The 27,672-nt window shown below is 41.4% G+C and overlaps 3 long non-coding RNA genes across 12 annotated transcripts; 1 reads left to right on the top strand and 2 right to left on the bottom strand.

The window, feature by feature from the left end:
• Positions 1–205: 205 nt before the first annotated feature.
• LOC140581183 (uncharacterized) lies at positions 206–4,071 on the bottom strand. Of its 4 annotated transcripts, XR_011984254.1 has the most exons (6): positions 2,492–4,068; positions 2,148–2,271; positions 1,115–1,168; positions 844–940; positions 528–655; positions 206–307 (listed from the first exon to the last, which is right to left on the bottom strand). It is a non-coding gene; the product is annotated as an uncharacterized lncRNA (long non-coding RNA). The 4 variants fall into 4 exon arrangements; XR_011984252.1 differs by having other exon boundaries at positions 528–940; positions 2,492–4,069; XR_011984253.1 differs by having other exon boundaries at positions 503–1,168; positions 2,492–4,071.
• A 1,520-nt stretch (positions 4,072–5,591) lies between these two features.
• LOC140581146 (uncharacterized) lies at positions 5,592–10,601 on the bottom strand. 7 transcript variants are annotated; one of them, XR_011984193.1, is made up of 5 exons: positions 8,559–10,601; positions 7,534–8,109; positions 6,501–6,554; positions 5,914–6,326; positions 5,592–5,693 (listed from the first exon to the last, which is right to left on the bottom strand). It is a non-coding gene; the product is annotated as an uncharacterized lncRNA (long non-coding RNA). The 7 variants fall into 7 exon arrangements; XR_011984192.1 differs by having other exon boundaries at positions 7,534–7,657; positions 7,950–10,599; XR_011984194.1 differs by having other exon boundaries at positions 7,534–7,657; positions 7,972–10,599.
• Positions 10,602–23,194: 12,593 nt separating this feature from the next.
• Positions 23,195–27,272, top strand: LOC140581159 (uncharacterized). The gene is made up of 5 exons (XR_011984215.1): positions 23,195–24,365; positions 26,354–26,367; positions 26,554–26,648; positions 26,848–26,975; positions 27,194–27,272. It is a non-coding gene; the product is annotated as an uncharacterized lncRNA (long non-coding RNA).
• Positions 27,273–27,672: the final 400 nt, after the last annotated feature.

Here is a 27,672-nt window from a genome sequence, read left to right as displayed (position 1 = left end):
CTTCCTTTAAATCAGAGCTAGATAAGATTTTAACAACTCTGAGCTACTATTTAAGTTCTCCCCAAACGAGCTTGATGGCCCGAATAGACTCCTCTCGTTTGTAAATTTCTTATACGTTTTCCCCTCGCACTTTGCATGGGCAATGAATTGGCCTTAGTAACGCGTGGATTCATAAAAAGAAGAATGAAAGACATGCACACACACATATATATAAGTATATATATATTTATTTGGAAGGACAGGAGGAGGGGAGATCCCATTGACAGCACGCATTCCACAGGCTCATTTTGTATTTTTCTGCTCCTTTCTGAAATGGAAAAGAAAAAGAAAAAACATTCATGAAGAACACAAACCTATAAAAGGTACCTGTGTGACACTGTTAAGGAAGGATCTGACTGGGAGAAAAGCTGGCTGAATGATTGCCTGGCTGCTGGCTGCAAATGCTATGTCAAGCAGTAATGTGGCATTAATCAACAGATGAGGGGTGATGATTAAAATATACCTGAGGGAGCCTGGTGGGGGCTTACTTGTGTCGCATGAGCCGGGCACCCTGAATTGTCCCCGGCGTCGCATTAGCGGCATGCCAAGAGGAGGCAGTTCCTTGGCTGCACTTGATATGCGAACCTCATGAACACCAGAGAGTAGCAGGTAACAGCTGGGGAGACAGAGGTCAGAGGCCGGAAAGAAGGAGAGGAAGTCACTGCAATAACAGCAAGACTAGGGAGGTGACACTCGAACAGCTCACAGCAACAAGCTTAAAACCTCCTTTAAAAAGTCCCTCTGGAGTCCCAGTTGACTCCGTGGACGCTCACACAGACGGAAGGTGAGCCCTCTGCCTCTTACCGAAGGTCATTCGGCCACTCATGACGTCAGGGCACTTTTTCATGTCTACCATGGCTGCGATGGGCAGACCCCAGTTAACTACTGGTCTCCAGAAGTGCTGAACTCAAACAATAAAACACAAACTCAGAGCTGATCTAACATGTAGCAGGGTGAAAGTAGCAGTAAAGAAATTCCAGAGGATGCTTACAACATATTAGTATGAGATTACTAAACAGTAGTCATAAAATTATATTTACAATAACAAAAAAAAATCAATGTGTGACTTTCTTACCGTGCTTTTGTTGGAAGGTTTTCCCCAACAGTCACATTTAGATAGTGAACCAATCTGTACACGAACAAGGCAATATTTCCCATAAGAAAGCATTGAAATTCGATTAACTTGTTCAGAAGCATACCATATCCGAGCTAACGTGGATCCTAACACTATTAAATGAATTAACTGTTTCCTTGTTCATAGTAAATTACTTATTTGTTTAAAAAGACATAAGTAACCGGTTGTTTTTTGTTTATAAACTCTTTCAGTAGCTGCATTTGTACTCTGTGGCTTTAGCAGTTTACATCCCATGCGGTCTTTTGAAATCGGCTGAATCTTTTCATCTAAGTTTACGTAATTTCCCAGCCAGCACATTCATGTGGGGCCCGCATGGGATGCACTTGGGCTGACATGTGGACACCACCTGGGAAACCCAAGTGGGGCCCAGTCAATTTTGTCCGCAGTTTCCATGGTGGCCCCACATGGGTTAGCCCACATGGGCTAATGATGGGCTCCATATAAGGCCTATATGGGTAACCCAACTTGGTCTTATGTAGCGCTCATTTGAGCTACAGTAGGTACAACTTATTTGTCCTTTCACAGAAAACCCCTAAATATCTACCGTATTTAATAGCACACTGATTAATTGATTAATGAATTGCCTCATTAAATGCAATTTTTAAAATTTACTTTGTTAATCCATTTATTTACTTTTAAAAAAATATTTAAAATATTTATGAATCCTTTAGTAAATTCTCTTTCTGGCATTAAAATATAATGAATTGCTTTACTAAATAAGTTTATTAATTTATAGATGAATAAAAATATTTATAAATGCATCTAAAACTGAGCATCAAGTTATAATTTAGTAAAAAAAAAAAAAACTACTTCTTTATCAGTGACATCTGTTGTCCTCCATACTAGAGTACTATGATGTCACAGTGCTTGCCTGGCTCATGTTGGCAATGTCTGGGATTTAAAGCTCCTAGGATTTATTATTATCAAACCTTTGTGCTTTATGTTTTCATTTAAAATTACGCTTGACACTTACCAATCTTGGTCACCACCTCGGGTCCTCGCAATTCGATTCCCTCCCCTGTCCCGGGCACCAATTAGCTACTTTGACACCGTCTTTTCTTGTAATGTTGCTTGTAAGAGCATTTTTTTCAAGCCACCTGTGAATAACAGAGCAAAAAAAATTATTACTATTAATATTTTGCCAAAGTATTTTTAAGTGTATAGGTGAACACTTTCTTATGACTGAAAATTTAGATTCTGCTTAGGGCTAGGCGATATGATCTTAAATCAATATCATTATCAATATCGCCTCAGACTTCAAAATTTTGTTCTTGCATGGGCACAAGCGCAATGTAAAATAAGGCAAACCACACTCACGATATCCCTGGGTGTCGTCCCGTGCAGAGTGGATCCGGCAGTCAGGTGCACCCTTCTGCGCTCGGTCTCTCCCCTGGGCGTTCGATCCAGGAGCTTCCGGTGGATTGGTGGGCTTCTACCCACGGGCAGGCAAGAGTCATTCTCGGAGGCTAGCTCTTAGCTTTCCCGAACTTCGTGTAGAAATTCGCTTTCACCAGAATCCTTACTGTAAGCTTAATACATCGTCTGGTCGACGATATTGCTATTTTCATGAAATGCATTTCAGCCACAGTTCTCCGCCATTACACCACCTTCTTCCCCGCCGCTCTCTTCCCGCGCCTCGCTCAACCTTGACCCTCAGTGTTCATTGGACCACACCTCACCCAAATGAATACATGAATAAATTATAACATGCCCGCTTTACAATAATACAAAATATCAACACAGCACATATACAAACATAATATTTTCCTTTTTTTCTTTACCTCAAAAGTTCAACATTTAATACATGACCATAATGAAGAAATACAAAAAAAAAACTAACATTCTTAACAACTGGGTTACACTCGCAATACATTCGCGTTTTCTCTCTGGTGACCCATGTGATCAAAGATACGTTAGAAGAGAAGGGATCTAAGTAGATGTTATGGTAACCTGTTGTAATAAAGTTTTAATTAAGCAACAGCAAACTGGCCGCCCAAATGTTTTTGAATGTCGCGCTATCTGCCCGCACTACCTTCGCGATCTACCGGTCGTTCGCGATCGACGTATTGGGCACCCCTGTGCTAAGCGATTTCCCTCCAAGAAGTACAGCTAAAAATATAGCAAGTATAGCTAATTTACCAAACTAACACCGTTACCTGCAAAATTCCAATATGACAAGAAGGCTAACTAAACAGATTTTATTTAAACTTGGAAAATCCCTGGAAGCCGATCCGTTAGACACAACTTTATTACTGAATATTAATTTAAGTACAACCCAGATATGTGTAAAAGTAATGTTTCACTTTTAACCCAAAAATACTTTAGTTTATACCTGTTGCACACTGGCTCGCCTCAGATTCCGAGTGATGGAAAGTGCCAGAGAAAGAGGCGGGAAAGTCCGATGAGAGTTGGCGGGGGGCGTGGCTGCGACGGTATACGCACGTGCGCTTTTGTATTATGTTCTCTCAGCCTCATACACGGATTCTTTTGCTGAGTAGAAAACTGGTCGGGCAATATAGCATGTAGGCCTTATAAAAATATATATTTTATTAAAATTGCTCAGATGTACCAAGACATTAGCCCATGAATAAACAAACAAACAAATGAATAAATATATGCAATAGATGCGGCCAGAGTGCGAATTACCTCTCCATAATTGGGGGGTACTGCCTTCATAACACTTCTATGACCATTATGGTCCGCTACCGCGTCAATATGAATAGTCGCCACCAGAAGCAATGTTAAGAGTGCAAGATTCACTAGGGGAGTTTACTAACATGTATGCAACACACGGTCATGGTCTGGACATGCAACAAAATGAGAATCAATACAGAAGATCTCATTATCCTTATCCCAATCCAAAAGATTTTGGTTTTGATAACTCCCAGGAATTATCCTAGAAGAAGTACAGTATACTAGTAAAAGTAATAAGCCTATACATTTACAAACAGCCTGGTCTGGTCCAGCAGTCTGCTGTTATTCCTGCCCTCTCAGTCCCCCCAGCTCCAACAGCCTTCAGAAATAAATATGAGTTATTATTGATAACATTACTTTATACATATGTTAAAAAGCAGAAACTTCAACAAACATGAAATCAACAATAAACTATGTCTATTTATCAAACGTGTTACATAATACATATTGTATTTGAAAACTTTTCAGCTTTACGATTTCAGGAGAGTGCAGCCCCGCTGTTAGGAACATTACGCTTTTTGGTTACGGGTGTTAGCTTTGCTGCTGCTATTAACAGGAAAGGTGCATTAGCGCAGACAAAGGGCTGCATACGCCGAACTATAAACGTCTTACTTGGCGGTCAAAGGTGTTTGACGTTCATTGGCGTGGGAAACGGCGGTTCTACTACTAAACCACTAACTGAAAAGACTACAAACGCTGCGCCTGTTAAAATAAAAGCACCCCGTCAGGTTTTAAATAATAACTTAATGTTTTGGCTGTCGGTCCGGGTCCATATGGGACAGCTTCTGGGTCCGGAACCGGTCTGCGGTCCGCCTGTTAGTGACTGCTGATGTAAACCATCAGCTGCAAAGCTAACAATAATTTAAGAGGTAGACTTGACATGCCAGGGCAGTGATAAGACCGGAGGAAATGGTGTAAGACACAATAACCAACAGCAATCAGTAAAAGAAGTGATTTTTGGGTCAGAACCTATTCTTCGGGGTGCCATGGTGGTGCAGTGGTTAGCACTGTTACCTCATACCTTTGGGATACAGGTTCAAGTCTCTGCTGCAACTCTAATGTGTGTGGAGCTTGCATGTTCTTCCCCTGTCATCATTGGGTTTCCTCTAGGTACTCTGGTGTCTCCCCACAGTCCAAAAACATGCTGAGGTTAATTGGCTTTACCAAATTGCCCATAGGTGTGCATGTGTGAGTGTGCCCTGCAATGGGCTGGTGCCCCATCCTGGGCTGCTCCCTGCCTTATGCGCCCATAGCCTTCAGGATAGGTTCTGAAACCCTCACTACCCAAAAAAGGGCAGGCAGTTTCAGAAAATGGATAAACTCACTCCTCACTGATCTATTCTTTTGTGATCTTCTGCTTTTTGCATTGACTGAAAAATGCAGCAGACAGCAATAAATACCTAGAGTAAGAATCTCTCTAGACCTGCTAGACTGAGGTAAAGACCTTGACCTGTACTGTAGCTCTGCAGAGACTGAGGACCAGTCTTCCTGCTAGTGTATCACAAGCTAAAACCCTGGCTTCCTTTAAATCAGAGCTAGATAAGATTTTAACAACTCTGAGCTACTATTTAAGTTCTCCCCAAACGAGCTTGATGGCCCGAATGGACTCCTCTCGTTTGTAAATTTCTTATACGTTTTCCCCTCGCACTTTGCATGGGCAATGAATTGGCCTTAGTAACGCGTGGATTCATAAAAAGAAGAATGAAAGACATGCACACACACATATATATAAGTATATATATATTTATTTGGAAGGACAGGAGGAGGGGAGATCCCATTGACAGCACGCATTCCACAGGCTCATTTTGTATTTTTCTGCTCCTTTCTGAAATGGAAAAGAAAAAGAAAAAACATTCATGAAGAACACAAACCTATAAAAGGTACCTGTGTGACACTGTTAAGGAAGGATCTGACTGGGAGAAAAGCTGGCTGAATGATTGCCTGGCTGCTGGCTGCAAATGCTATGTCAAGCAGTAATGTGGCATTAATCAACAGATGAGGGGTGATGATTAAAATATACCTGAGGGAGCCTGGTGGGGGCTTACTTGTGTCGCATGAGCCGGGCACCCTGAATTGTCCCCGGCGTCGCATTAGCGGCATGCCAAGAGGAGGCAGTTCCTTGGCTGCACTTGATATGCGAACCTCATGAACACCAGAGAGTAGCAGGTAACAGCTGGGGAGACAGAGGTCAGAGGCCGGAAAGAAGGAGAGGAAGTCACTGCAATAACAGCAAGACTAGGGAGGTGACACTCGAACAGCTCACAGCAACAAGCTTAAAACCTCCTTTAAAAAGTCCCTCTGGAGTCCCAGTTGACTCCGTGGACGCTCACACAGACGGAAGGTGAGCCCTCTGCCTCTTACCGAAGGTCATTCGGCCACTCATGACGTCAGGGCACTTTTTCATGTCTACCATGGCTGCGATGGGCAGACCCCAGTTAACTACTGGTCTCCAGAAGTGCTGAACTCAAACAATAAAACACAAACTCAGAGCTGATCTAACATGTAGCAGGGTGAAAGTAGCAGTAAAGAAATTCCAGAGGATGCTTACAACATATTAGTATGAGATTACTAAACAGTAGTCATAAAATTATATTTACAATAACAAAAAAAAATCAATGTGTGACTTTCTTACCGTGCTTTTGTTGGAAGGTTTTCCCCAACAGTCACATTTAGATAGTGAACCAATCTGTACACGAACAAAGCAATATTTCCCATAAGAAAGCATTGAAATTCGATTAACTTGTTCAGAAGCATACCATATCCGAGCTAACGTGGATCCTAACACTATTAAATGAATTAACTGTTTCCTTGTTCATAGTAAATTACTTATTTGTTTAAAAAGACATAAGTAACCGGTTGTTTTTTGTTTATAAACTCTTTCAGTAGCTGCATTTGTACTCTGTGGCTTTAGCAGTTTACATCCCATGCGGTCTTTTGAAATCGGCTGAATCTTTTCATCTAAGTTTACGTAATTTCCCAGCCAGCACATTCATGTGGGGCCCGCATGGGATGCACTTGGGCTGACATGTGGACACCACCTGGGAAACCCAAGTGGGGCCCAGTCAATTTTGTCCGCAGTTTCCATGGTGGCCCCACATGGGTTAGCCCACATGGGCTAATGATGGGCTCCATATAAGGCCTATATGGGTAACCCAACTTGGTCTTATGTAGCGCTCATTTGAGCTACAGTAGGTACAACTTATTTGTCCTTTCACAGAAAACCCCTAAATATCTACCGTATTTAATAGCACACTGATTAATTGATTAATGAATTGCCTCATTAAATGCAATTTTTAAAATTTACTTTGTTAATCCATTTATTTACTTTTAAAAAAATATTTAAAATATTTATGAATCCTTTAGTAAATTCTCTTTCTGGCATTAAAATATAATGAATTGCTTTACTAAATAAGTTTATTAATTTATAGATGAATAAAAATATTTATAAATGCATCTAAAACTGAGCATCAAGTTATAATTTAGTAAAAAAAAAAAAAACTACTTCTTTATCAGTGACATCTGTTGTCCTCCATACTAGAGTACTATGATGTCACAGTGCTTGCCTGGCTCATGTTGGCAATGTCTGGGATTTAAAGCTCCTAGGATTTATTATTATCAAACCTTTGTGCTTTATGTTTTCATTTAAAATTACGCTTGACACTTACCAATCTTGGTCACCACCTCGGGTCCTCGCAATTCGATTCCCTCCCCTGTCCCGGGCACCAATTAGCTACTTTGACACCGTCTTTTCTTGTAATGTTGCTTGTAAGAGCATTTTTTTCAAGCCACCTGTGAATAACAGAGCAAAAAAAATTATTACTATTAATATTTTGCCAAAGTATTTTTAAGTGTATAGGTGAACACTTTCTTATGACTGAAAATTTAGATTCTGCTTAGGGCTAGGCGATATGATCTTAAATCAATATCATTATCAATATCGCCTCAGACTTCAAAATTTTGTTCTTGCATGGGCATAGTTTCCTGTAGATGATGGATAAAAAAAAATGAAATGCTATCGTTCCCCGTTTGTTTTTGATTTAGAGGCAATCGTAATCAGATCATTATAACTACAAAACATTACCTGCTTTTCCCAAGACACGCACTTTAAACTGTGGCCAGTCTGTAATCGGAAAAATTTCTTCCTTCACTGCCTTGCTGATATTGACTTCTCCTGTTGGCCATTAACAACTATCTTCTGGTCCTTTGCTCGCTGGAGTTTTGCATTAGCTCGTGTAGCGCCCCTTTGTGCATTAAAAGTAACACGGGAGCTACCCTGAGTTCTTTTCCCTCAGTCCTTTAGTATTTAGGGTTCCCTATCCATTCTCTTTAAAGCCCAAACATAAATATATACATCACTTTACACAAAAGAACACAATCAACACAGTAATACAATCAAACGTAAATGGTACTATTTACTCATTTATGACAGTTTATAAAAGACATTTCACTCGGGAGCAAATAATACTTTTTCATCCCTTTAAACCGAAACGCAAAAGTCCCAAAAAACCCTAAAAGTTCCAAAGATAAAATAAACGATGGCCGGCAGATTCAAGTAAAGAAAAAACACCACTCCCGTACGGTGCAGGCCTGTTGTGAAGCTCGGGCACGTTGTAGCTAAACAGAAATGAAAAAGGCTGCTTCACGCTTGTGAGCTACAAGCGCAATGTAAAATAAGGCAAACCACACTCACGATATCCCTGGGTGTCGTCCCGTGCAGAGTGGATCCGGCAGTCAGGTGCACCCTTCTGCGCTCGGTCTCTCCCCTGGGCGTTCGATCCAGGAGCTTCCGGTGGATTGGTGGGCTTCTACCCACGGGCAGGCAAGAGTCATTCTCGGAGGCTAGCTCTTAGCTTTCCCGAACTTCGTGTAGAAATTCGCTTTCACCAGAATCCTTACTGTAAGCTTAATACATCGTCTGGTCGACGATATTGCTATTTTCATGAAATGCATTTCAGCCACAGTTCTCCGCCATTACACCACCTTCTTCCCCGCCGCTCTCTTCCCGCGCCTCGCTCAACCTTGACCCTCAGTGTTCATTGGACCACACCTCACCCAAATGAATACATGAATAAATTATAACATGCCCGCTTTACAATAATACAAAATATCAACACAGCACATATACAAACATAATATTTTCCTTTTTTTCTTTACCTCAAAAGTTCAACATTTAATACATGACCATAATGAAGAAATACAAAAAAAAAAACTAACATTCTTAACAACTGGGTTACACTCGCAATACATTCGCGTTTTCTCTCTGGTGACCCATGTGATCAAAGATACGTTAGAAGAGAAGGGATCTAAGTAGATGTTATGGTAACCTGTTGTAATAAAGTTTTAATTAAGCAACAGCAAACTGGCCGCCCAAATGTTTTTGAATGTCGCGCTATCTGCCCGCACTACCTTCGCGATCTACCGGTCGTTCGCGATCGACGTATTGGGCACCCCTGTGCTAAGCGATTTCCCTCCAAGAAGTACAGCTAAAAATATAGCAAGTATAGCTAATTTACCAAACTAACACCGTTACCTGCAAAATTCCAATATGACAAGAAGGCTAACTAAACAGATTTTATTTAAACTTGGAAAATCCCTGGAAGCCGATCCGTTAGACACAACTTTATTACTGAATATTAATTTAAGTACAACCCAGATATGTGTAAAAGTAATGTTTCACTTTTAACCCAAAAATACTTTAGTTTATACCTGTTGCACACTGGCTCGCCTCAGATTCCGAGTGATGGAAAGTGCCAGAGAAAGAGGCGGGAAAGTCCGATGAGAGTTGGCGGGGGGCGTGGCTGCGACGGTATACGCACGTGCGCTTTTGTATTATGTTCTCTCAGCCTCATACACGGATTCTTTTGCTGAGTAGAAAACTGGTCGGGCAATATAGCATGTAGGCCTTATAAAAAATATATTTTATTAAAATTGCTCAGATGTACCAAGACATTAGCCCATGAATAAACAAACAAACAAATGAATAAATATATGCAATAGATGCGGCCAGAGTGCGAATTACCTCTCCATAATTGGGGGGTACTGCCTTCATAACACTTCTATGACCATTATGGTCCGCTACCGCGTCAATATGAATAGTCGCCACCAGAAGCAATGTTAAGAGTGCAAGATTCACTAGGGGAGTTTACTAACATGTATGCAACACACGGTCATGGTCTGGACATGCAACAAAATGAGAATCAATACAGAAGATCTCATTATCCTTATCCCAATCCAAAAGATTTTGGTTTTGATAACTCCCAGGAATTATCCTAGAAGAAGTACAGTATACTAGTAAAAGTAATAAGCCTATACATTTACAAACAGCCTGGTCTGGTCCAGCAGTCTGCTGTTATTCCTGCCCTCTCAGTCCCCCCAGCTCCAACAGCCTTCAGAAATAAATATGAGTTATTATTGATAACATTACTTTATACATATGTTAAAAAGCAGAAACTTCAACAAACATGAAATCAACAATAAACTATGTCTATTTATCAAACGTGTTACATAATACATATTGTATTTGAAAACTTTTCAGCTTTACGATTTCAGGAGAGTGCAGCCCCGCTGTTAGGAACATTACGCTTTTTGGTTACGGGTGTTAGCTTTGCTGCTGCTATTAACAGGAAAGGTGCATTAGCGCAGACAAAGGGCTGCATACGCCGAACTATAAACGTCTTACTTGGCGGTCAAAGGTGTTTGACGTTCATTGGCGTGGGAAACGGCGGTTCTACTACTAAACCACTAACTGAAAAGACTACAAACGCTGCGCCTGTTAAAATAAAAGCACCCCGTCAGGTTTTAAATAATAACTTAATGTTTTGGCTGTCGGTCCGGGTCCATATGGGACAGCTTCTGGGTCCGGAACCGGTCTGCGGTCCGCCTGTTAGTGACTGCTGATGTAAACCATCAGCTGCAAAGCTAACAATAATTTAAGAGGTAGACTTGACATGCCAGGGCAGTGATAAGACCGGAGGAAATGGTGTAAGACACAATAACCAACAGCAATCAGTAAAAGAAGTGATTTTTGGGTCAGAACCTATTCTTCGGGGTGCCATGGTGGTGCAGTGGTTAGCACTGTTACCTCATACCTTTGGGATACAGGTTCAAGTCTCTGCTGCAACTCTAATGTGTGTGGAGCTTGCATGTTCTTCCCCTGTCATCATTGGGTTTCCTCTAGGTACTCTGGTGTCTCCCCACAGTCCAAAAACATGCTGAGGTTAATTGGCTTTACCAAATTGCCCATAGGTGTGCATGTGTGAGTGTGCCCTGCAATGGGCTGGTGCCCCATCCTGGGCTGCTCCCTGCCTTATGCGCCCATAGCCTTCAGGATAGGTTCTGAAACCCTCACTACCCAAAAAAGGGCAGGCAGTTTCAGAAAATGGATAAACTCACTCCTCACTGATCCATTCTTTTGTGATCTTCTGCTTTTTGCATTGACTGAAAAATGCAGCAGACAGCAATAAATACAAATATAAAGTAAGAATCTCTCTAGACCTGCTAGACTGAGGTAAAGACCTTGACCTGTACTGTAGCTCTGCAGAGACTGAGGACCAGTCTTCCTGCTAGTGTATCACAAGCTAAAACCCTGGCTTCCTTTAAATCAGAGCTAGATAAGATTTTAACAACTCTGAGCTACTATTTAAGTTCTCCCCAAACGAGCTTGATGGCCTGAATGGCCTCCTCTCGTTTGTAAATTTCTTATATGTTTTCCCCTCGCACTTTGCATGGGCAATGAATTGGCCTTAGTAACGTGTGGATTCATAAAAAGAAGAACGAAAGACATGAACACACATATATATTTAAGTATATATATATATATATTTATTTGGAAGGGCAGGAGGAGGGGAGATCCCATTGAGAGCACACATTCCACAGGCTCATTTTGTATTTTTCTGCTCCATTCTGAAATGGAAAAAAAATAAAAAAAACATTCATGAAGAACACAAACCTATAAAAGGTACCTGTGTGACACTGTTAAGGAAGGATCTGACTGGGAGAAAAGCTGGCTGAATGATTGCCTGGCTGCTGGCTGCAAATGCTATGTCAAGCAGTAATGTGGCATTAATCAACAGATGAGGGGTGATGATTAAAATATACTAGAGGGAGCCTGGTGGGGGCTTACTTGTGTCGCATGAGCCGGGCACCCTGAATTGTCCCCGGCGTCGCATTAGCGGCATGGCAAGAGTTGCTAGTTCCTCGGCTGAACTCAGTATGTGAACCTCGTAAAAACGACGGAGTAGCAGTTAAATGCTGGGGAGACAGAGGTCAGGCAGGGGTCAGAGGCCGGAAAGAAGGAGAGGAAGTCACCGCAATAACAGCAAGACTAGGGAGGTGACACTCGAACAGCTCACAGCAACAGGCTTAAAACCTCCTTTAAAAAGTCCCTCTGGAGTCCCAGTTGACCCCGTGGACGCTCACACAGACGGAAGGTGAGCCCTCTGCCACTTACCGAAGGTCATTCGCCCACTGATGTCGAGGTTCTTTCTCAAATCGCTCACGGCCACTATGGGCAGACCCCCAGTTAATTACTGGTCCCCAGAAGTGCTGAAATCAAACAATAAAACACTAACTCACAGCTGATCTAACATGTAGCAAGCAGGGTGAAAGTACCAGTAAAGAAATTCCAGAGGATGCTTACAACATATTAGTATGAGATTACTAAACAGTAGTCATAAAATTATACCTACAATAACAAAAAATAAAAAATAAAAAAATTTGTGACTTTCTTACCGTGATGGAAGAAACTAATGGAAGGTTTTCCCAACAGGCACATTTAGATCATGGAAAGGCAAAGAGAACAAACAAAAGATAAGTGCAATTCTGTGATCACCAGCAGCACTTCTGCAATGAGACCCACATGTAAGCAATGACTTTATGGTTACATCTACAAGGCGAAGTTTAACTCATTCCCAGTTGTGACAACAAATCCAAACAACCTGCCGTTACTTGTATACCACGTAGTATAAGGGCAAATTTATACTTGACACATCGTGGCCATCACGCATTTTCATCATTGATTCCATGCATCGCTTGAGCACCTATGTGAGGAATTAACATGTGCGCAAGCTGTAGTACTAACAAAAATTGGGGTGGCAGTATGGTCACCTTTTGTATTAAAGTAGCGTCTGATGTTCTCAGAATGAGTGGCTAGAAGAACAGTATGTTTTCAGAGGTAGGTAGGTAAGGGGGTGTGGGCTGATTACAGCGCATTGCTGCACCCACCACACGATGAACCACCTCAGGGGTGAGAACCTGAGTGCAGCCGTGCAGGGAGTGATACCTCAGCACCACAGTAGTCCGAATGGAGAGCGAGTTCTTTTCCAGTGACCGGAGTACTGATCCTGCCACCAGCCCCCAAATATGCCTGTAAGTTGGAGCACATCTTTACAGGGCAATGTTTTCAGAGGCAAGACAGAAAATATTCTGAGGATTATTAATTGTGTCCCTCTGTGTACACAGTCTTCAAAATTAAATGGCAGTTTAAAGTTCTAAGAAAGCAGTGTCATGTGTACAAAGTACAATGAAATCCTAACTTTAAATTCTCACTTGCCTACTTTCATAATCAATGTTATTTTTCAATATGATTCCAGTATATCTATGTCTTGGTGATAAAATTCGCAGATTGTGCGGTTTACGTTTCACCAGAACATTATATTGTGTTTCCTATGAAAATATAAACAAGCTGTGCAATTTTAATGACCGCTCCTCATAATTATCTAGCATATGTTTAACATTAGTTAAACTATGTAAACCAAGTTTACAGCCTCTACTTTTGCAACAGCTCTGCATGCACTAATGTTTTCCTCCTTACTGTTTAAAGCACTCAAGACATTTGTGAGAAATTAAGAACATAAGAACATAAGAACATAAGAAATTTACAAACGAGAGGAGGCCATTCGGCCCATCAAGCTCGTTTGGGGAGAACTTAGCTAATATCTCAGAGTTGTTAAAATCTTATCTAGCTCTGATTTAAAGGAACCCATGGTTTTAGCTTCCACTACAATAGCAGGAAGACTATTCCATACTCTGACTACACGCTGTGTAAAGAAGTGCTTCCTCAAATTTGTTTTAAAATGTTCTCCCGCTAATTTCCACTTATGGCCACGAGTTCTAGTATTTAGACTAATATTGAAATAGTCATTTGGCTGAACAGCATCCAGACCCGTTAGAATCTTATAGACCTGAATCATATCCCCCCTTAGTCTCCTTTGCTCAAGGCTGAACAGATTCAGTTCCGCTAACCTCTCCTCGTAAGACATTCCTCTAAGACCAGGAATCATTCTCGTAGCTCTTCGTTGCACCTTTTCTAAGGCAGCAATGTCCTTCTTGAGGTATGGTGACCAAACCTGCACACAGTATTCTAGGTGGGGTCTTACCAAGGAATTATATAAGTGTAACATCACCTCCCTTGACTTAAACTCCACACATCTAGAGATATAACCCAACATTCTGTTCGCCTTTTTTATTGCTTCCCCACATTGGCGAGAGTGGGACATGGAAGCATCAACATACATACCGAGATCTTTCTCGTAATCAGCTACCTTTATTTCAGTGGAACCCATAAAATATCTGTACTGTATATTTCTGCTCCCTGCATGGATTACCTTACATTTATCTGTGTTAAATTTCATCTGCCAAGTATCAGCCCATTCGCTAATTAAATCCAGATCCCGTTGAAGCCTCTCTGCTGCTAGATTAGTATCAGCTACCCCGCCCACCTTAGTGTCGTCTGCAAATTTAACCAGTTTACTATATGTATTCGTGTCAATATCATTAATGTAAATTAGGAACAATAGTGGTCCTAAAATTGAACCCTGCGGTACCCCGCTATAAACGGAGGCCCACTGTGACATAGTGCCTCTAATAACTACTCTCTGCTTCCTATCAGTTAGCCAGTTTTTGATCCAAGCTGCCACAGGTCCTAAAATTCCTGCAGCTTTAAGCTTTAACAAGAGCCGTTTGTGGGGGACAACATCAAAGGCTTTCTGGAAATCTAAGTAAATCACATCGTAGGCCTTTTTGTGATCAATTTCACTTGTAGCTTCCTCAAAGAACTCAAGCAGATTCGTTAAGCAGGATCTACCTCTCCTAAATCCATGTTGGCTATCCTTTATAATGTTATTTGCATCTAGGTAATCTACCATTTTCACTTGAATTATAGCTTCCATTATTTTTCCAGTAATGCTAGTTAAACTGATTGGCCTATAGTTTGCTGGATTACTTCTATCCCCTTTTTTGAATATGGGTGTTATATTAGCATGCTTCCAATCTGATGGTACCACACCCGCAGATAACGATTTCTGGAATATTAAAGTCAAAGGTTGGCTAATAATATCCCTCATCTCTTTCAAGACTAAAGGTAAGATGCCATCAGGCCCCTGCGATTTATTTATTTTGAGTTTAGCTAGGCTTAGCATCACATCAACCTCAGTTATACATATATTGGTTATAGACGATGCTGTATTCGTATTAATTGGTGGTAAGTTACTTGTGTTCTCTATTGTGAACACCCTTGAAAAATAATCATTAAACTCGTTTACCATATCAATTTCATTATCAATTATAAGGCCCTTACTATCCTGCAAATTAGTGATTTCAGCTTTTAGTGCTCTCTTAGAGTTAAAATATTGGAAGAAACCTTTACTGTCATGCTTAGCCTCCAATGCAATTTTTCTTTCTACATCCCTCTTTGATAGCCTAATGTCATTTTTTAACTCTGCCTGTAGACTTAGATACTCCTGCTTGATTTTGAAATCATTAGTTATTTTCCAGTTGTGGAACAGAGCCCTATTCCTCCTGACTTTATTCTTAATTTCCTTAGTAAACCACCTTGGTTGTCGTTTCCTAGATTTAGTTTTGCTGGAAACAGGTATGAAGTCCTCTTGCACTTGCAACAATGTGCTTTTGAAAAATTCCCATGCCTCTTCAACTGTTTTGCTATTTAACTCTGTCCAGTTTACAGTTTCTAATTTCCGTCTCATACCATTAAAGTTAGCCTTCCTAACATTGTATACTTTTAATTTAGACTTTGCTCTTCGGACACTAAAATTAACCTCGAATTTAACCATGTTATGATCACTACCGTACAATGGGTCTAAAACCTCTAATTTTCCAATCCTATCCTGGTTATTACAAAAAACGAGATCAAGAAGGGCTTCTCCCCTGGTAGGAGTATTAACAAACTGAGTAAAAAAACAATCCTGTACTAATTCCACCATCTCAAGTTCATTTACAAAGTATTAGTCAATACTTTGCAATGTTAATTGATTTAACATTTTTTTTCTTTATAGATACTGCAAAGCTTACTACAGAAATGGGTTTTTTCCAATATCCTGCCGCCTAATTACAAACTACTACGCGATATCTAACATACAACGCAACATTCAACATGGGGTAGTAAAGTGATGTGTGGCAGAGCTACAGTAAGTACAATGTGGGGCGGTGAAGAACAGGAAATGCGGCAGCAGTATTATACAACACTTCATACCACAACCTCATACAACGTGAGACTGGAAATGAAGGAGCCGACCAAGATGGTTTGCTCGCACTGCCCCGTGGTGGACATGACCCTTAATCCTCCAGATAGATGTGAATATATATATATATATATATTAAATGTAAACACACGAAAATTAAGCCCTTGTCGTCGGAGGCCGTCCGCCGGTGCATAGGAATGTTCAGTTCCTGGAGTTTAATCCAGCAGATATTACAGTGCTTCCACTTTAAAACCCAGATCTATCAATGCCATAGCTATGTGTGTGTGCGTATCAGTATAGGCGTACGTTACTCAAATGGATTCTCTCAGTCCCGGAGTCTGGAGCGGGTGTCCTGCCGCTACCTCCACCGATAGTAGCTTCGGAACAACCTATGGCGAGGTCGGTTACGGCCGACCACTTTGCTCCGTCATCGCGTGTGTGTCATTTCCCCGTCTCAGGTCAAGTGTCTCTGGTGAGTCTATCCTCGGACCACGAGTTTCCCTTAATTTCTTCACCGAGTCTTGGTTCAAAAGGCGCTGGCTCCTGCTGGTCAGCTAGCATTGCCCTCCTGGTAATTTGTAACTTGCCAGCTATACGCAACTCCAACGGCAAACCACGATCACAATACCAAACAAAATAAGGAAAGTCTTTGCCGACAGACTGGATTTTTCTTACCTGTCCAACTACAGCTTCCGACTGACGCATTCCCGCCGCGATTTCGCGGACAAAGTGGATTTCTCCGTTGAAGGTTAATTAAGTGGCTACACCTGGGTTGTTAGGGATGTGGGATTAAAAGAGGGAGAATACAGGGCGAGGAGGAGAGAGTCGCGCGAGAGAGATTGCTTGTTAGGCACAGCACTCGTTGGTTCTGGGAGGGAGGTGCCGCTCGTATGCCGTTTAGGGCTGCAGGGACAGGTTCCGGTGTGGTAGGGGGAGGATAGTGTGGGATTCAATAGAATTATAAAGAACATACAATGAATAGAGGAAAAAGAGAATATAGCTTAAAGCAGGGCATGATGAAAAGGGGGGGGGTTCATTCTAAAAAATGCAGTTAACTGAAACGAGAACTGACTGGCGCGCCGACAAGGCAAGGTTACCTAATCGGAACAGATAGGGGGGGCTACAGAGAACATCAGCAGCCCCTACCTCTCCCCCGTGCCAGCTGTGAATAATCTTCTCATCCACGGACCCGGTGGAGACGGCGTACTCCTACAATTGTTAGGACGGGGGGTAGTTAGGAGTGCATGATACAGTAGCTGCTGAGTCTGGGGTGTTTGATAGAGGTGAATAGCGGCATCCCCATAGTGACGTAGCGGCGGTGGAATTCCCTTTCCGCGTGGTGTCTTATTAGATTGCGGACCTGTGTGAATGTTCTTTCCCCGGGAGGGTATTGAGGGTTTGCTACGGGGAGATAGCGGGGCCGAACCCAGACCCGACCCGACCCGACCCGATAGGTCGCTGTATGAATTGTACTGAATAAAATTATTTTTGTAATTGTAGTAGAAGTCTGGTGGTCTATTCTTCCCTTACAGCCTCCAATGCTATTGTAGGTTTATTACAATAGTTATGTGCATTTAGCATCGTAGCAGACATTGGTTACATGTTTATTCCCTTATGGACATTTTAGTTGTATTAGTTGTAAGAATATTCATATATATTTGTTTTATTTTCTTTGTAGAAAAACCACTCACACCCGATACCTGTATGAATTAAGGATTGTTAGCGCCTTATTAAAACCCAAGTTCAGAGATGATTTCTGGAGCTGGACATTCTCTCATTACATCTCTACTCTCCTGAACATATGTAATTGCTGTTCTGACCCGACACCCTGTAGGGATTTCTACTCCACATACTAACCAATTACGGTCCTCGCTATAACATGTATGCAACAGATTTATTACAGTACCATGTAAATGGTCTGTAGGGTTTGAAAACTATTCCAACGCGGTGATGTACCGAGGTGAAATCAGTTTTAGGTTGGATATTCGACGGATATTTAGATCCACACTCTCTAGACTTAGCGGCGGGGCATCACTCACGCTAGCCGGCATAAGGCGGTCGAAAGATGGCCAGATCAATTCCACAGCCTCGGAGGCGCTCGCGCACTGCTGACTTAGGGATCGTCAACGAATTACTGCTTGTTAGGCACAGCACTCATTGGTTCTGGGAGGGAGGTGCCGCTGGTATGCCGTTTAGGGCTGCAGGGACAGGTTCCGGTGTGGTAGGGGGAGGATAGTGTGGGATTCAATAGAATTATAAAGAACATACTAACATACAATGTTAGTTCACCAACATATGCCCTGCACTTCCTGCTTAATTACCAGAACAGTATAGCTGTATGAAGACATACATACAATGTTCTTGAATGTACCACTTATTCTTAGAGATTTCATTTAGCATTTGGCCTTATTATAATGCCCACTTAATAGTTGATGTGTGTCATTTTTTTGCATGTGCATAGGTCCCTTATTGCTGCACCTACCTACCCTGTAAATTTCTGTGGTGTATGTTGCACCGCTGGGCCACAGAATGGCTTTCAGGAAGAAAAAGGACAAACAAAAAACATGGATTATAACAGCATATAGCACCCCAAACATGGGTGATGTCTCACTATGAGTGTATATACGAGCACATCGTTCTCAGCCACTGCATCTTCCACACATTCTGAAGCAACCAAAGAGAAGCAAAGGCTTCTTATTGATGCTACAATTAAAACACTTAATTTATTATTTAATAATTTCATTTAGCTTTATCATATGTTTTGCATATGTTTATAAACTGAATTCAGTTGTGTGCAGTTATTGACTAAATATAATTGTCATTTGTACAAAAAAATTCTGTTTAGTTTTAATGGGGCAGTTGTATATCATATGTATTTAAGTATATGTATTTATAAGTGTTTTACATACAATAATAATGAAGTTTATTATTATGCTACAAGTAGTGTTTCTTGTGAGGATAGATTTGATGGGTAAGTGAATTAATGGTTACTTAACATTACTATCTACCTTCCAAAAAAAAAAACATAAGCTACATCGCGGCTCGTGATTACAACCAGACAACGGAACTATGCATGGCAGAGTTTGCGTATACGTCATTGGCCTGACTAATTGTGTTGCACACTTTGAGTTCTGGGAGAAAAAAAAAGGTTGAGTTGTAGGCGTAACTTATGTGCATGGACCTGCAGTTTATTAACTGGGAGACGGCGACCAAATTCTAGAAAACATAAGAAATTGAAATATGGGGCGCTTGAAGAAAGGACAACGACAGAAATGTACCGATCTTTGGGAAATAGCTGGAGGAAGAGACCATGTTATTAGTTCGTTCATCAGTAACGGTTTTACTGAAAGAAATGTTAATCCTCAGCAGTGGAATAAAGTTGCATTTCAGTTGTTCAATCAAAGTGGCAGTAAGGTTAAAAAATGGTTGAGAGTCATCTGGCGCGAAGACCGACGAGCACTACGGACAGAAGTCATTAATTCCGATTTTTTTTTTGCTGTGTCCTATAGGCCTCATGTAGTACTACAACTGGTACTAGGTTTTGGGTCGCAGGCTCCTACGGCCTAGGAGCTATTGGAAAAAAAATCATATCAAGTACACAAAGGGTTAAACATGAATGAGAGTTGCTGTGTCCTATAGGCCTAAGGTATTACTACAATTGGTACTAGGTTTTGGGTCGCAGGCTCCTATGGCCTAGAAGCTATTGAAAGAAAAGGTCTAATTTTAGAGGGAAAAAATCACATCAAGTACACAAAGGGTTAAACTTCAATAAGAGTTGCTGTGTCCTATAGGCCTAAGGTAGTACTACAATTGGTACTAGGTTTTGCGAAACAGACTCCTACGGCCTAGAAGCTATTGAAAGAAAAGGCCTAATTTTAGAGGAAAAAAATCATATCAATTAAACAAATGGATAAAATCAAATGAAAGTTGCTGTGTCCTATAGGCCTCATGTAGTACTACAACTGGTACTAGGTTTTGGGTCGCAGACTCCTACGGCCTAGAAGCTATTGAAAGAAAAGGCCTAATTTTAGAGGGAAAAAAATCATATCAAGTACATAAAGAATTAAAATCGAATGAGAGTTGCTGTGTCCTATAGACCTAAGATAGTACTTGGTGTTGGGTCACAGGCTCCTACGGGCTAGGAGCTATTGAGAAAAATGGCTCATTTTAGAGAAAAAAAATCATATCAAGTACACAAAGGGTTAAATTTGAATTAAAGTTGCTGTGTCCTATAGGCCTGAGGTAGTAGTATAATTTGCACCCATTTGGTTGTCATAAGCTCCCATTGCCTAGAAGCTATTGAAAGAAATCTATTTACCCACTTTTTCCTTTTAAAATGACAATTTAAAATGCAATAAAGTGTTAAAAATGAGTAAAGTTCACTGTGTCCTGTGCATGTCAGGTAGTTGCAGAATATGCACTCATTTTGCAGTTACTGGGTTCCATTGCATTGAAGTTATTGCAAGCAATCAGTATTTTATTATTCTGACAGTAATTCGTTGACGATCCCTAAGTCAGCAGTGCGCGAGCGCCTCCGAGGCTGTGGAATTGATCTGGCCGTCTTTCGACCGCCTTATGCCGGCTAGCGTGAGTGATGCCCCGCCGCTAAGTCTAGAGAGTGTGGATCTAAATATCCGTCGAATATCCAACCTAAAACTGATTTCACCTCGGTACATCACCACGTTGGAATAGTTTTCAAACCCTACAGACCATTTACATGGTACTGTAATAAATCTGTTGCATGCATGTTATAGCGAGGACCGTAACTGGTTAGTATGTGGAGTAGAATCCCTACAGGGTGTCGGGTCAGAACAGCAATTACATATGTTCAGGAGAGTAGAGATGTAATGAGAGAATGTCCAGCTCCAGAAATCATCTCTGAACTTGGGTTTTAATAAGGCGCTAACAATCCTTAATTCATACAGGTATCGGGTGTGAGTGGTTTTTCTACAAAGAAAATAAAACAAATATATATGAATATTCTTACAACAAATACAACTAAAATGTCCATAAGGGAATAAACATGTAACCAATGTCTGCTACGATGCTAAATGCACATAACTATTGTAATAAACCTACAATAGCATTGGAGGCTGTAAGGGAAGAATAGACCACTAGACTTCTACTACAATTACAAAAATAATTTTATTCAGTACAATTCATACAGCGACCTATCGGGTCGGGTCGGGTCGGGTCTGGGTTCGGCCCCGCTATCTCCCCGTAGCAAACCCTCAATACCCTCCCGGGGAAGGAACATTCACACAGGTCCGCAATCTAATAAGACACCACGCGGAAAGGGAATTCCACCGCCGCTACGTCACTATGGGGATGCCGCTATTCACCTCTATCAAACACCCCAGACTCAGCAGCTACTGTATCATGCACTCCTAACTACCCCCCGTCCTAACAATTGTAGGAGTACGCCGTCTCCACCGGGTCCGTGGATGAGAAGATTATTCACAGCTGACACGGGGGAGAGGTAGGGGCTGCTGATGTTCTCTGTCGCCCCCCCTATCTGTTCCGATTAGGTAACCTTGCCTTGTCGGCGCGCCAGTCAGTTCTCGTTTCAGTTAACTGCATTTTTTTAGAATGAACCCCCCCTTTTCATCATGCCCTGCTTTAAGCTATATTCTCTTTTTCCTCTATTCATTGTATGTTCTTTATAATTCTATTGAATCCCACACTATCCTCCCCCTACCACACCGTAACCTGTCCCTGCAGCCCTAAACGGCATACGAGCGGCACCTCCCTCCCAGAACCAACGAGTGCTGTGCCTAACAAGCAATCTTTCTCGCGCGACCCTCCTCCTCCTCCTCCTCCTCCTCCTCTTCTTCTTCTTCTTCTTCTCCTCCTCCTCTTCTTCTTCTTCTTCTCCTCCTCCTCTTCTTCTTCTCCTTCTTCTTCTCCTTCTTCTTCTTCTCTTCTTCTTCTTCTTCTTCTTCTTCTTCTCCTCCTCCTCCTCCTCCTCCTCCTCCTCTTCTTCTTCTTCTTCTTCTTCTGCTTGCTGTTTTATGGCGGCTGGCAAACAACTTTGTGGTGCATTACCGCCACCAACCGGTAGGGAGTGTGAATCAGACAGTCAAACTCAAAAAAAAATAAAAAATAAATCTTAAATTCTTTTATCCAACCCAGTTACCCTTAAATACTGAAAAATATACTTAAACCACACATCGGCAGGGCTTTTCCGTAATAAATCCACAAGTGAGTACTGCACTTTTTCCCGTTCAAGACTCCGTATTAATTCCGTCCTTTCGGTATGGTACCTCCTACAATGAATCATTACATGTTCCACTGTTTCACTGTCCCCACAGAATTCACTCTCTCCTCCTCACCCTGTATTCTCCCTCTTTTAATCCCACATCCCTAACAACCCAGGTGTAGCCACTTAATTAACCTTCCACACCAATCCCTCCCCCCTCCACACACACACACACACACAAACATCATTACACTATTATCTACAGCTGCCAAATTCTTCTCCTACTAAATACATAACACACAACCGATAAAATAAGGCATTTCAATTAGAAAAGAAGAGCTAAAAAAATTACTGTCTCAAATGGAGTTAAAAGCGAGCTCCATTGCGCAGCATTAGGCGGCTAGCAATTAGCTCCCCAAATTATACAGAAAACTATCTCAAACAACCATAAAACTCTACCATATCAGTGTAAATACAGCTGTAAGGCATCAAAGAAATAAGGATGAAGCACAAATAGTAATACTCACTTCCAATGGACGCACACTGTTTAAGATATTAATTGAACCGATACCTCCCCGAAACACGTTATGCTCAGAACATGCATTATTACACTCTGGTGTACAAAAACTACATGCAAACACATTAATGAAAGGAAAATAAAGGGCTGAGAACTAGTAGATTAAGTCTTTTTTACACATGTAAATGTGAGTGCAGATTTGTCTCAAATTGAAAATCTCACGCCAGCCAGCTGACCAAGGATGATAGATGGCAACCCTGTTGTCTTATTTACCACAAAAACTGTATTTAATGTGGCACTCAGGCGTAATTCCATAGGTCAATAAAATCCTATGTTTGTAACCCTTGTATATTTAAAAAATAATCTAGTAATGATGCAGTAAAAGCAGAAGTAACCAAGCAATATTTTGCTCTAGTAAAAGTGGCCTTTATACTTAAGTAAAAGTAATTGTTTGTGAATAGATTTAAAGTATTAAAGTAATTGAACTTGTAGTTCTTGATGCTACTATGTAACACAGCACTAAGCATGTCCACTTCAGAAATAACCTATAGAATTTACTCAAATAAAACCGGACTCTCACGTCTCATGCATTAATTGACCGTGAGACACATGAATTACAACCAGCCCTTACGCCATATACTTTGTATTCCACACGCTGAGGCGTAAGGGAAAACGCCCTCCAACGTGTCCCCTTGTATAGAATTATTGGACGATGCGCAGGCATGCGGACTTCAGGAGTGGAGTTCATAACCGTCCTGAGTTATACAGAGTCAATAACCACCTACCAGCAAATCATTTGTTGTTTCCAGGTAAATTACAAAATAAGGTACGTGTGCATTACTACATGGATGCGCATACAGATGGAGTGCAGAAAAGATTAAAGTGTAAGAGCAAGATCCGATGAATGCGGTAGGCAGGGCTCTCAAGTCTCATGCATTAACCGTGAGACATATGTTTTGCCCCTGATGTAATCTCGCTTCAAAGTTTTGATGAAATTTGGGAGCCTTGAATCAAATAAGGTTACGATTTACAGTCACTTTTTGGAGTAAACTTAAACTGTTTTTTGAGTGAAATATACCCAATTTAAGGGAAATAAATATTTTAAATATGCATGGATGTGTAAAATATGGTTCACTTGTATGGTAAAAGAATTTTATACTGTCTTGTTTTTTTCTGTATACTACATTTACCAGCATGTTGTATAGCGAGTACGTGTTTTTTAGATGGACCAATTACAACGGAGAAATCCACTTTGTCCGCGAAATCGCGGCGGGAATGCGTCAGTCGGAAGCTGTAGTTGGACAGGTAAGAAAAATCCAGTCTGTCGGCAAAGACTTTCCTTATTTTGTTTGGTATTGTGATCGTGGTTTGCCGTTGGAGTTGCGTATAGCTGGCAAGTTACAAATTACCAGGAGGGCAATGCTAGCTGACCAGCAGGAGCCAGCGCCTTTTGAACCAAGACTCGGTGAAGAAATTAAGGGAAACTCATGGTCCGAGGATAGACTCACCAGAGACACTTGACCTGAGACGGGGAAATGACACACACGCGATGACGGAGCAAAGTGGTCGGCCGTAACCGACCTCGCCATAGGTTGTTCCGAAGCTACTATCGGTGGAGGTAGCGGCAGGACACCCGCTCCAGACTCCGGGACTGAGAGAATCCATTTGAGTAACGTACGCCTATACTGATACGCACACACACATAGCTATGGCATTGATAGATCTGGGTTTTAAAGTGGAAGCACTGTAATATCTGCTGGATTAAACTCCAGGAACTGAACATTCCTATGCACCGGCGGATGGCCTCCGACGACAAGGGCTTAATTTTCGTGTGTTTACATTTAATATATATATATATATATATATATATTCACATCTATCTGGAGGATTAAGGGTCATGTCCACCACGGGGCAGTGCGAGCAAACCATCTTGGTCGGCTCCTTCATTTCCAGTCTCACGTTGTATGAGGTTGTGGTATGAAGTGTTGTATAATACTGCTGCCGCATTTCCTGTTCTTCACCGCCCCACATTGTACTTACTGTAGCTCTGCCACACATCACTTTACTACCCCATGTTGAATGTTGCGTTGTATGTTAGATATCGCGTAGTAGTTTGTAATTAGGCGGCAGGATATTGGAAAAAACCCATTTCTGTAGTAAGCTTTGCAGTATCTATAAAGAAAAAAAATGTTAAATCAATTTCTCACAAATGTCTTGAGTGCTTTAAACAATAAGGAGGAAAACATTAGTGCATGCAGAGCTGTTGCAAAAGTAGAGGCTGTAAACTTGGTTTAGTTTAACTAATGTTAAACATATGCTAGATAATTATGAGGAGCGGTCATTAAAATTGCACAGCTTGTTTATATTTTCATAGGAAACACAATATAATGTTCTGGTGAAACGTAAACCGCACAATCTGCGAATTTTATCACCAAGACATAGATATACTGGAATCATATTGAAAAATAACATTGATTATGAAAGTAGGCAAGTGAGAATTTAAAGCTAGGATTTCATTGTACTTTGTACACATGACACTGCTTTCTTAGAACTTTAAACTGCCATTTAATTTTGAAGACTGTGTACACAGAGGGACACAATTAATAATCCTCAGAATATTTTCTGTCTTGCCTCTGAAAACATTGCCCTGTAAAGATGTGCTCCAACTTACAGGCATATTTGGGGGCTGGTGGCAGGATCAGTACTCCGGTCACTGGAAAAGAACTCGCTCTCCATTCGGACTACTGTGGTGCTGAGGTATCACTCACTGCACGGCTGCACTCAGGTTCTCACCCCTGAGGTGGTTCATCGTGTGGTGGGTGCAGCAATGCGCTGTAATCAGCCCACACCCCCTTACCTACCTACCTCTGAAAACATACTGTTCTTCTAGCCACTCATTCTGAGAACATCAGACGCTACTTTAATACAAAAGGTGACCATACTGCCACCCCAATTTTTGTTAGTACTACAGCTTGCGCACATGTTAATTCCTCACATAGGTGCTCAAGCGATGCATGGAATCAATGATGAAAATGCGTGATGGCCACGATGTGTCAAGTATAAATTTGCCCTTATACTACGTGGTATACAAGTAACGGCAGGTTGTTTGGATTTGTTGTCACAATTGGGAATGAGTTAAACTTCGCCTTGTAGATGTAACCATAAAGTTATTGCTTACATGTGGGTCTCATTGCAGAAGTGCTGCTGGTGATCACAGAATTGCACTTATCTTTTGTTTGTTCTCTTTGCCTTTCCATGATCTAAATGTGCCTGTTGGGAAAACCTTCCATTAGTTTCTTCCATCACGGTAAGAAAGTCACAAATTTTTTTATTTTTTATTTTTTGTTATTGTAGGTATAATTTTATGACTACTGTTTAGTAATCTCATACTAATATGTTGTAAGCATCCTCTGGAATTTCTTTACTGGTACTTTCACCCTGCTTGCTACATGTTAGATCAGCTGTGAGTTAGTGTTTTATTGTTTGATTTCAGCACTTCTGGGGACCAGTAATTAACTGGGGGTCTGCCCATAGTGGCCGTGAGCGATTTGAGAAAGAACCCTGACATCAGTGGGCGAATGACCTTCGGTAAGAGGCAGAGGGCTCACCTTCCGTCTGTGTGAGCGTCCACGGGGTCAACTGGGACTCCAGAGGGACTTTTTAAAGGAGGTTTTAAGCCTGTTGCTGTGAGCTGTTCGAGTGTCACCTCCCTAGTCTTGCTGTTATTGCGGTGACTTCCTCTCCTTCTTTCCGGCCTCTGACCCCTGCCTGACCTCTGTCTCCCCAGCATTTAACTGCTACTCCGTCGTTTTTACGAGGTTCACATACTGAGTTCAGCCGAGGAACTGGCAACTCTTGCCATGCCGCTAATGCGACGCCGGGGACAATTCAGGGTGCCCGGCTCATGCGACACAAGTAAGCCCCCACCAGGCTCCCTCAGGTATATTTTAATCATCACCCCTCATCTGTTGATTAATGCCACATTACTGCTTGACATAGCATTTGCAGCCAGCAGCCAGGCAATCATTCAGCCAGCTTTTCTCCCAGTCAGATCCTTCCTTAACAGTGTCACACAGGTACCTTTTATAGGTTTGTGTTCTTCATGAATGTTTTTTTTTTTTTTCCCATTTCAGAAAGGAGCAGAAAAATACAAAATGAGCCTGTGAAATGCGTGCTCTCAATAGGATCTCCCCTCCTCCTGTCCTTCCAAATAAATATATATATACTTATATATATGTGTGTTCATGTCTTTCATTCTTCTTTTTATGAATCCACGCGTTACTAAGGCCAATTCATTGCCCATGCAAAGTGCGAGGGGAAAACATACAAGAAATTTACAATCGAGAGGAGGCCATTCGGGCCATCAAGCTCGTTTGGGGAGAACTTAAATAGTAGCTCAGAGTTGTTAAAATCTTATCTAGCTCTGATTTAAAGGAAGCCAGGGTTTTAGCTTGTGATACACTAGCAGGAAGACTGGTCCTCAGTCTCTGCAGAGCTACAGTACAGGTCAAGGTCTTTACCTCAGTCTAGCAGGTCTAGAGAGATTCTTACTTTAGGTATTTATTGCTGTCTGCTGCATTTTTCAGTCAATGCAAAAAGCAGAAGATCACAA

This window comes from Paramormyrops kingsleyae, chromosome 19 (assembly GCF_048594095.1).
Source record: "Paramormyrops kingsleyae isolate MSU_618 chromosome 19, PKINGS_0.4, whole genome shotgun sequence".
Lineage (NCBI taxonomy): Eukaryota > Metazoa > Chordata > Actinopteri > Osteoglossiformes > Mormyridae > Paramormyrops > Paramormyrops kingsleyae.
Note: the sequence above shows the minus strand (reverse complement) of the source record. Positions and strands in the feature narration are given on the sequence as shown.